The sequence below is a fragment of the Henckelia pumila genome, chromosome 4 (genome assembly GCF_033568475.1).
Source record: "Henckelia pumila isolate YLH828 chromosome 4, ASM3356847v2, whole genome shotgun sequence".
Classification (NCBI taxonomy): Eukaryota; Viridiplantae; Streptophyta; class Magnoliopsida; order Lamiales; family Gesneriaceae; genus Henckelia; species Henckelia pumila.
The window spans coordinates 225,225,423-225,235,150 of NC_133123.1; the positions used below are offsets into that span (position 1 = coordinate 225,225,423).

The window sequence follows — 9,728 nt, forward strand, 5'->3', positions numbered from 1 at the left end:
GACAATGATTGAAATCCTAATCATTGTTCCATATCTAAGTTTGCGGTTTAAATGGGATTGATGCTCCATCCTGGCTATAGACGAGGGGATTAAAATCCGAATCCTATCTTAGTTATAACTAAGTTTGCGGGTGATTATTGGGGCTTAATAAATACCGGGTGCAAAATCTGGAAGTACGTAATTAATCTCAAGAAAGAGCATGTTTTTTTTTTGGATTGTTAGGATGACGGAGTGCTGGATTGTGATACTTACACTGATTTGTCATAGGTCGCTAAGCATTCTAAGGATAGATTCTTTTGAAGTTGCAAGAAACTGGAATGACATGGCACACACTCACGTTTACGTTAAACTGACAGTGTATTGTGAACAATCAGAAGTTTGTGGTTTTTAGCTGTTGAAGTTGAAACTTATCGGAGGCAATGTTGTTCATGATTCATTCTTACTTATGTCGTTGTTTGCATATTGTGTTTTTGCATGTCTTGCTCTAGGGCGAGCAAGGTTTAAGTATGGGGGTGTTGATAAGTGCATTTTGTGTGCATTATTTCGTTATATGTTTATGTCTATTTTGTGTGCTTTCATATTGTTTTTATGTGTTTTAGTTCATGTGTGTGTATTTCACTCTTCGGGTTAATTTTTTAGGAAAATGAATTGTTGAAGAGTGAATTACGGAGCAGCTTTGTTCAAAAACTCAAATTTAATTTTAGAAATATCCAAATCCGATCTCCAATGTTCAGAACGAAGTTCAAGATGTTTTGAAGCTACTTTCCAAATTTCAGCTCGATCCGACGGCTAGATCTCGAGAAAAAAAAAATTCAAAATCGTCGCTCGCATCAGAAATTTTGTTCTGCGCGCGCGCGCGCGAGTTGCTGATCTAGACTCTGTTTTTTTGTTCTGCGCACGCGCGAGACCTATTCCACGCGCGCGCGTGTTTTGGCATCAGCTTTGTTCCGAAAAGTCCTATTTTGAGAAGGAAATTAATTGGTACAAGTTCCGGACCATATAAATAGAAGATATATCATATTTTTTAGAGTTCCGAAGTTCCAGAACGCAGATAACACAAGGAAGGCGGCTACAAGGCTTGGGATAGAAGATTTCTCTTTTCTTTTCTTCTTCTTTTTATTTTTGAATTATTAATTTTAATTATTGAGTAGTTTATTTTCAACCAAAATGGCGTGATTGGGCCAAACAAATTTATGTAGAAAACTTGGATGTTTGTTTGGGATTTTTCAGAGTTGATTTTATTGTATTGATTGTCATATTTATATTTGTCTTGTGAATAATCTGATCAATTGTTTGCTTCCATGTTAATAGATTCCAAGTCGACAAATGAGGTATTTATTTCGATCACTTTGATAATCAATATATTGTAAAACCGACTAGAAATAGAATTCGGTTTCAGTGTACGGTTTGGGTGTAAACTGAATTTTTATAAATATTTAATGCATTCAAATTTGATTAGAATTACGAAAGATTAGTTCATCAATATTTGAATAGGTTTGATTGTTCTAGAAATAGTCCTTTGAACAAATTAGGAGAATTTCCATGATTTAAGATTACATCTGAGTCCTGAATCGACTACATGTTGCATGATTTGTTCGGTACCTACGTGTGTCTTGGTTGTCTTTGTTTTAATTATTTTTATCTTTAGTTATTTTAATTTTTATTTATTAAGCAGTTTTTATTGATAAATTCTTATTTTATTAAAATCAAATTGTTTTTTATGATTTTGTCTAGATTAAGCTAAATAATTAATTCTTGAGAATTGACTGCAGTCTCTATGAGATCGATACTTTGACTTTCAGTCCACTTTACTATTATTTGACCCGGTACGATTTCCAGTAGATTCATATCACACCGATTTATCCGGTCAATGCTACAAAATTTCTGAATTTTGATGTTACTGCTGCAGGTGACGAGCGGATGCTACAATCAAATGAGCTTGAAGAGCTAAGGTTGGATGCATATGAGAACGCCAAGATTTACAAAGAAAAAACCAAAAGATGGCATGATCAACGCATCGTCTCACGTGAGTTTGAGGTAAGGCAAACAATTTTATTATATAACTCACATTTGAAGCTCATTCCAATTAAGTTGCGTTTAAGATGGTCAGGACCGTTTACTATTAAGCAAGTGCTCCCATATGGTACAGTGCAAATCTCTAGTTCTGCAACCGGAGCATTTAAGGTAAATGGGCAAAGATTGAAAATTTATCAAGGTGGCGATGTGGATCAAACACAGACCATTGTCGACTTTCAGGACCCGACAAATTGAAAGGGAGGTACAGTCGGGCTATAGAGTATAAATTTAGCGCTGACTAAAAGGCAACCCAGTGCTCTTGACCTTCGTTTTTCTCTTCTTGTTAATTTATTCTAGATTCTTTTTTCTTTCGTTTTTATAATTTTTGAAAATTTTTAAAAATGTTAAGTCTCGCTCGAGCGTGAATTCATGCACCCGAGCGAGAAGGTCTCTGCCCCGTGAAATTTTTGGAATATTTGTCTCGCTCGAGCGAGCATTCATGCGCTCGAGCGAGAGGGGCTCTGTTTCTCCAAATTTTTGGAAAACGTTTCTCGCTCGAGCGCGCATTCATGAGCCTGAGCAAGAGGGGCTCTGCCCCAAAGGAATTTTTGAAACCCTTGGCTCGCTCGAGCGCGCATTCATGCGTCCGAGCGAGACCAAATCTGAGTTCTTTTTAAATCCGATTCTTTCCTTTCTCAGTCATGTATTTTATTCCTAATCTTACAAAACCTTCTCCACTATTCTCTCTTCTCTAAATCTCGTTCCAATATCTGCAACTCTCATCACCGTCTACATCGGTCACCGTTCACCTCCACTCGTCACCGTCGTTCAGCATCCGGTCCTGCTGCTCCTCTCCATCGCTAACCATGCCCAGCGGCAACCCCTCGGCCCAATCACCACCCTCTACCTCTACTCGTACTTCATATACACTACAAGAAAAACGGCCAAAGACAACACTTTTTTTGCGTAGTTAATATCCCCGAAAAACCGTTGTCGTATCTAAAAACGTCAACGTTTTTTCCGCGTTGTCTTTGTCACAAAAAAGCGTTGTCGTAGGCAGTATTGTGAAAGGCCGCGGTCAAAGACAACGCTTAAAAAGCGTTGTCGTTTTGAGCAAATACAATGCATAAAAAGCGTTGTGATATTTGAAAAAGACAACGTTTTTTTAGCGTTGTATTTTTTAGTAACGACAACGCTTTTTCATCTACGACAACGTTTAAAAAGCGTTGTCTTTTCTCAAATAAAAAACAATAAAATAATTAATTCACAAATTTTCAATATTATCACTTAATATTCAAAATTTTTGAAAATTAAATCTAATATACAATATTTCAATATTATAAATCATTCAAATATAACAAAAATCATTCAAATATAACAAATAATCGAATTCTTCATGTTCATCTCGGCCATGTCAAAGTTCATGTCTTATCACTGCAAATGGTAGTTGCTGATCCCGTAGTTTCACAAGCTGAAATCCTACGCACCTGTAGATCAATTTCTATCAGCAATTTCTTGAAGAATACAATATCAACATTGAACAAAGCCTGATAGAGAACCATAATTAATGACATACCAAAGCCTCTTCAGCCATCATTTTCTTCATTGAGCACGCTAGACTGTAGGAAATTAAAGAGAAATCAAGCTCATGAATAACAAGATTGGAGATGAGAAAATGGTTGGTGGCTGATAACAGACAACTTAATGACACACTTACGTCAAGGTTACTGCCAATGGAAGCCCTCCTAGAACCGCAACAACAACAATCGTGACCTATACTAAACAACAGTCAGTGGACTGAAATGGCACCAAATGAACTATTTATTCAGAAATTAAAACTCACAGCAGCAGTTATGATGTGTATAAATCTATAATTATTAGAGTATGTTGGGAATGTAATAAGTACAGGTGAAGAAGGTACCTGCAACAAACTGCTAGTAATGAAACCTGTGTTGAAGCAAACATAGAAGAGACGCCCTCCAATTAGTTTTTCATAGAAAATTATTCGAACATCTCCTCTAATCTGCTCGAATCTCAAAATGAATCAGTTTTTGTGGTGTTCAAGTGCCAAAACAGTCGACCGTTTTAAAAAATATCAGGAAATCTTACCTGTACTGGTTTCTCATAATCATAACCAAGACAACTCTTTTGGTAAATTATGGACCTTTCGGTACCGAAAACCATTTTCAGAATATGTGTCAAACAAAAAATAATAATAATAAAGTAGAATATGAACTAACTTAGCGTAGAAGGTATAGACTCAACAACAAAGAGATTCAAGAAGTTAGAATGTTGATTCGGATTAGTGGAAAATATAACTCACTCCAGCTACCTGACTTTCAAGGGAAAAAAAGGAGAAAAGGGGAAAAAAGAAAAACTATGTAAGGGCTCAATAGCTTGATCCTTGCACGAAATGTATCAAAACTATGATAAAATATAAAATAAATTAAAATGAAATGAAATTCCTCTATTTTTAAATTTAAGGGCTCAATAGATCCTTGCACGAAGACATTTTGAAATTTTAGCAAAAATTTCTCTACATCTTGGCAGAAATTTTAATTACTCTTACCTTCAATGACCAGATTTTAACATTGTTATCCATTCCACAGCTTGCAATATGATACATGTGTCCGAAGGGTGGAGGTCCTACAATATTCATAACAAATGAAAGAATAGATGCTCAGAGTAAGTTCTACCTAAAGGTCCTACACGAGGGAAGACAAAAGGTCCGATAGAACATACCACACTAAGAACTTCATTACGATGTCTCCCAGCACCAGAAAATATCAAAATACATATTCCAGTATGGATGTTCCATAGCCGAACTGATTCATCCTAGCCCATGTTTTATCGTTAATCAACTTCCATGCAAGATATTGTATGATAATCTTAACTTATTTCAATAGAACAGGAGACAGATTAATTATCATAAACATATACAATATTTTTTTTTTGGAAGCCACAGACTGGCATATACAAGAACAAGTTTTTAGTAGTACACTTACTTTGCTTGCTGACACCACCAGTGATGGTTTCAGTGGCTAGGTCCTAATTTCATTTATTGAATCCATGTGACCAACAAAACTCTGCAACAAATATAAGTAGAAAAAACTAAAGCATTACATTCCTTTACATGCCTAATCGATCTTTACACAGAGAAAAAGGAAAAGAAATGTAATATTCTTATACTACTTGGATGGGGAGGTATAAACAATCTTTGTTTTAAAGTAAATTTAGATTCCAAATAGTGTCACCGTAAAATATGTTTTGAGATCAGCAAAGGTTATTAATTAATTTATTTCAAAAAATACACCTCATGTTAACTGGTTCGCATTCATTCGCATGACACTAATACATGAACATGTAAAATCAAAACTGTGGCATCACATTAACATAACCAATATTTCTTAATGTTTCTCAACTACCTTTTTACTAAATCTAAGCTTAATGTATCCACCTGAAAACCAGAAATGGATCTAACTTTTCTTTATTTTACCTATTATTATCCTGTTTCCAACTATATAGTCTATGCTCTATAGGAAGCAATAAACAAGTATGGATGGCAAACAATTAACTACATAACAAAATAGTACCTTGTATATCTTCTCACTGCCAGTATCAATAACACAGATAACTCCATTAAGTCCTCCAGCCACCAAAAATGGAGTTCCATCAAGATTACAAACCCAGCTTGCCGTATAAAAAGATTCATCTTTCACAATACACGGGACACCAAATTATTTTTCAGAATATGTATTTTTCAAAATAAATTCAGCACATACATCTTATAAAAAACTGAATTTGCTGACTCGTAATTCCATTGGAAAGAAAATATCTTACATCGTCATCGATTTAGGACTGAAGTACAGCTATTACACCATCATCCAGACATTAATGTTCATCCATCTCGGGAAAATCATTTTCAAGTCAGTCTAAGACATTCTGAACACCTTTCGAAACCATGTTCATCCCCATGGCATCACTTGTGCTGCAGCTAAATCTAATGCACAGATAAAAGGAGGGGGGGGGGTAAGAACCCACATCATGTGGCAATAGACAAAACAAAGCACAAATCAGGTTTTACAGAAAACCAAACACAACCTAAGTTGAAACAACAACAAACAACGATAGATCTGTAACAGTAGGCAACAAAAAATTTGTAAATTTCACATTTAATAGCAGTGTAACGCAACAAAAACATTTCGGAAGAAAAAGAAAAATACCTACACAACGAGAAGAGAAAAAAGGAAAACCCAATGAAATCACAAAAACCAAGCAGAAGTTCGTAAGTTTTGTAAAAACATAAAATGAAGAAAATAACCTGAAGGAAAGAGTCACGTCTATTCACTGTGAGAAGGAATAAATAAGCCATGTTTCTCTTGAACAGATTACCATGTTAACAAATGAACACATAGGCAGGATATTTAATGAGTTTGTAGTTCTCCTCTAGCAAGTTTATCTAGTTCCAGTTAGCAAAAGATTTAACAGAATGGGCTGACCTTTATTGATTTCACTGAGTTCTCGGGCCATAGCTTGGAGCTCCTATTTGTTCTTTTCCATGAATCAGACATGTCCTAGGGAATTCAGGATTAAACAATTCTTAAGGTTATATTGTTGAACTGACCTTTTTAAAGTACAAATTTAAATTCCTTTCAAAATGAGGGAACCTGAAAGCATTGGTGTGTGGTAAAACTTCATATTGATTCGTTTCTTCCCTGTCGTTATTGATCTCATACAAGTCATTAAAGTCATCAGGAAGTTTAAGCCTTCTGTTCCTGATGGCTGCGACACACACCTTTTTCGGACAAACATAAAATAAATTAATCAACTTTAGTCCATGTAAGAATATAAAACAAAGATTAATTTTTCTTTTACTATGTTCACCTGTACTATTTCAGAGAGGGAACTACTCCCATTTGTTACATGGATACGATACCGTGGAATACTAGAAGCGAATATCCGTAAGCCACAGAACATAGCCATCGTGCTCATGAAGAAATCCCAATCCCACCCTTTATTATCTTGGATCCAAACAAAAACATTGAGACTAATAGCACCTCCTAATCATCTTGCCAATAGCAACCAGCTAAAGAAACCCGACCTCTGTCCCTCCTCCTTCGGATCTTTACCTTCGAACTGGTCAGCACCATGTGATGGCAATGCAGCTTTTATTCCTCCAAATCCAATGCCTGCGGAGTAAAGGCCAACAAACAGGAGCACAGCTTTGGTTCCACTGACTTGAACACAATGAGAGTTTTTATCATATATGTTGCAGAGAGGTGGCATCAGTTTTGGATAATGAGCTTGCAGAGCTAGCAGCCCAAGTCCCTAAATGAAGGAAAAGTTTAGCGACTATAATGTTTTTGAGAAATGAAGCATCTGAATTCATTAAAAACTAACCAGAAACACAATAGAAGCTGCTAAAAGAACTATTTTGTATCTGCCAACATATGTGTCTGCTAGGAATGCTTGATTTGATTAGACATGATAAATAACTAGACTCAGCTCCATATGAGGTCTACCCCAAATAATTTCCAAAGAGATTGTGCAATTTGATTTGACACGCTTGAAAAATAATAATATTGAGGTTCGGTAGAAACAGATCATCTCCTTCCTCCCAAAATAAAAAAGAAAAGAAACATAATGGAGACACAGTAAAATCAACTAAAATATCAGTGTGCAGATCCATATAAATAAAACATATTCACCTTTTTTCAGTTATAAACAGTAGTAGTGCTTCAATTTTCATAAATTTAATCCCGAGTTGAAAACAAAAAATTTTTATTTCCTCATAACATGCATTTTCGTGGCCAGTGGTCAGAACTCCCCAAAACTAATCTAGAAATTAAATCAATAGCCAAAATTAAAAGAAAAACAAGAAAGAACCACAACCAGAAAACAGAGGAACTAAAAAACAACTCATTCTTTGCTTAGTGAACTCACAAATCTACAATTTCCCAAACAAAAATAACTATGATACCAAATAGTGGGATCAACCTATGGAATCAACAGATTTCAGATCATATCCGCCACAAACAAATACAACTTCAAAAAACCGAAATGCGCGAGAAGAAACTCACCTCTCCGCTGATCGAATCCTCAAAGTTACTCCATAAAACAATTGATGCAAAGGAACAATCTTACCCAGCGTCGATCCAACTATGCAATCGGTAGTTTTCCGGTGGCAAATTTCAGATAGAGCAAAAGGGAGTAGGGGAGACGATCGATTGAGAGAAGGGGAGATGATCGATTGAGTGAAGCTGGAAAAGCAAGAAACGACCAAAAATGTCACAAAGTCGCAAAGAACAAGAACCTGCGTAGCTCCAATCGCGAATGGGATGTGAAGGTTTGAGCTTTGGCCCAAGATTCCTCAACATTTTGGTATTAAATTGAAGCCAAGTACGAGCTCTTACCTTTTCTAGCTTCAACCGGTAGCTTCCCGGCGGCTATGGCGGAAAATCGATGGCATGGAGAGGCTGTTAGGGTTAGGCGAGAAAGGGGATCGCGAGAATGGCTTTGGGAAGGAGAGAGAAATAGAATAATTATAAGTGTATTTATTTATCAATGTATATATTTGTGTGTCCATGTATATACATATTTCTGAAAAATACGCTCATCCAAGACGTTTATAATAAGAGTTGTGGTAGACATTTTAAACAACACAATTAACAACGTTTTTATTAAAAGCGTTGTCGTTGAGACGAAAATAACGCTCGTAGACAACGCTTTTAATTAAAAGCGTTGTTAAAGGTCAACAAACAACATTTAACAACACTTTCATGATCAAATCGTTGTTATATCTACGTTGTTGTTTCCATATTTTCTTGTAGTGATAGCACCCCACCGGCCAGAAGTTCTTTTTGCCGGTGCTTGCTTCTCTTTTGCTCGTTGCTTCGGCCACAATCACCGCCGAGCCACCATCCTTACTCGAAGCCACCCCCTTGAACTCTCGGCCACTCACCCGCACCGTGTCTGATTTTTTTTCATTACACCGGTTGGCGATCTCCTCCGCCGAAATTCCAATCTCATTTACATATGGCGCCCAAAATAGCCCGCACGATTGGGCAATCATCTCAATCATCGGCCAGCGCTTCTTCTTCCGGGATGGCTGGAAAATTTGTATCGCCAGCGGCTAAAGAGAGGTACGATCACGCCAAAATAAATTGTAATCCTATTTCCGAGTGTGGTTTAGATTTATCCCATAGAAGTGCAGGTGGTGTTGGTGTTGATGTTCTTGAGCGGTATTGGGACAAATTTTGTTCTACCCCGGAAGCTGCTGTTATCCCGCTTGTACGGGAATTTTATGCCAATGCTGCAGAGAGGGAGGATGGAAAAGGGTTCGGTTTGTTAGGGAAAAAATTGTGTCGTTTGATGAAAATATTATTAATCATTAGCTTGACACCCCGGCGGTGGATGACAGTTTATATCAAATATTGAAGCTGGAACCCGATTACGAAGAGATTCTTGCCCACCTATGCTATGAGGGGGCTATGTGGCATGATCCGAATTCATATCAGCATTTCCCAAAAATATTCCTCCAGCTTGACCCGGCCATTTGATACATGTTTGCTTCCCGACGTTTGATGTCGGTTTCCCATACTAGTGACGTGCACGATGATCGTTCCATTCTCCTTTATGCACTTGATATGGGGTGGCCGATAAATGTAGGCTGGGTCATTCACTCAGAGATTTGTCGTTTTGTTTGCTCTCAT

The 9,728-nt window shown here is 36.8% G+C and overlaps 1 long non-coding RNA gene across 1 annotated transcript; it reads right to left on the reverse strand.

The window, feature by feature from the left end:
- Positions 1–4,619: 4,619 nt before the first annotated feature.
- On the reverse strand, positions 4,620–8,257 carry LOC140867792 (uncharacterized). The gene is made up of 4 exons (XR_012145266.1): positions 8,097–8,257; positions 5,022–5,102; positions 4,759–4,851; positions 4,620–4,662 (listed from the first exon to the last, which is right to left on the reverse strand). It is a non-coding gene; the product is annotated as an uncharacterized lncRNA (long non-coding RNA).
- Between the last annotated feature and the right edge of the window lie 1,471 nt (positions 8,258–9,728).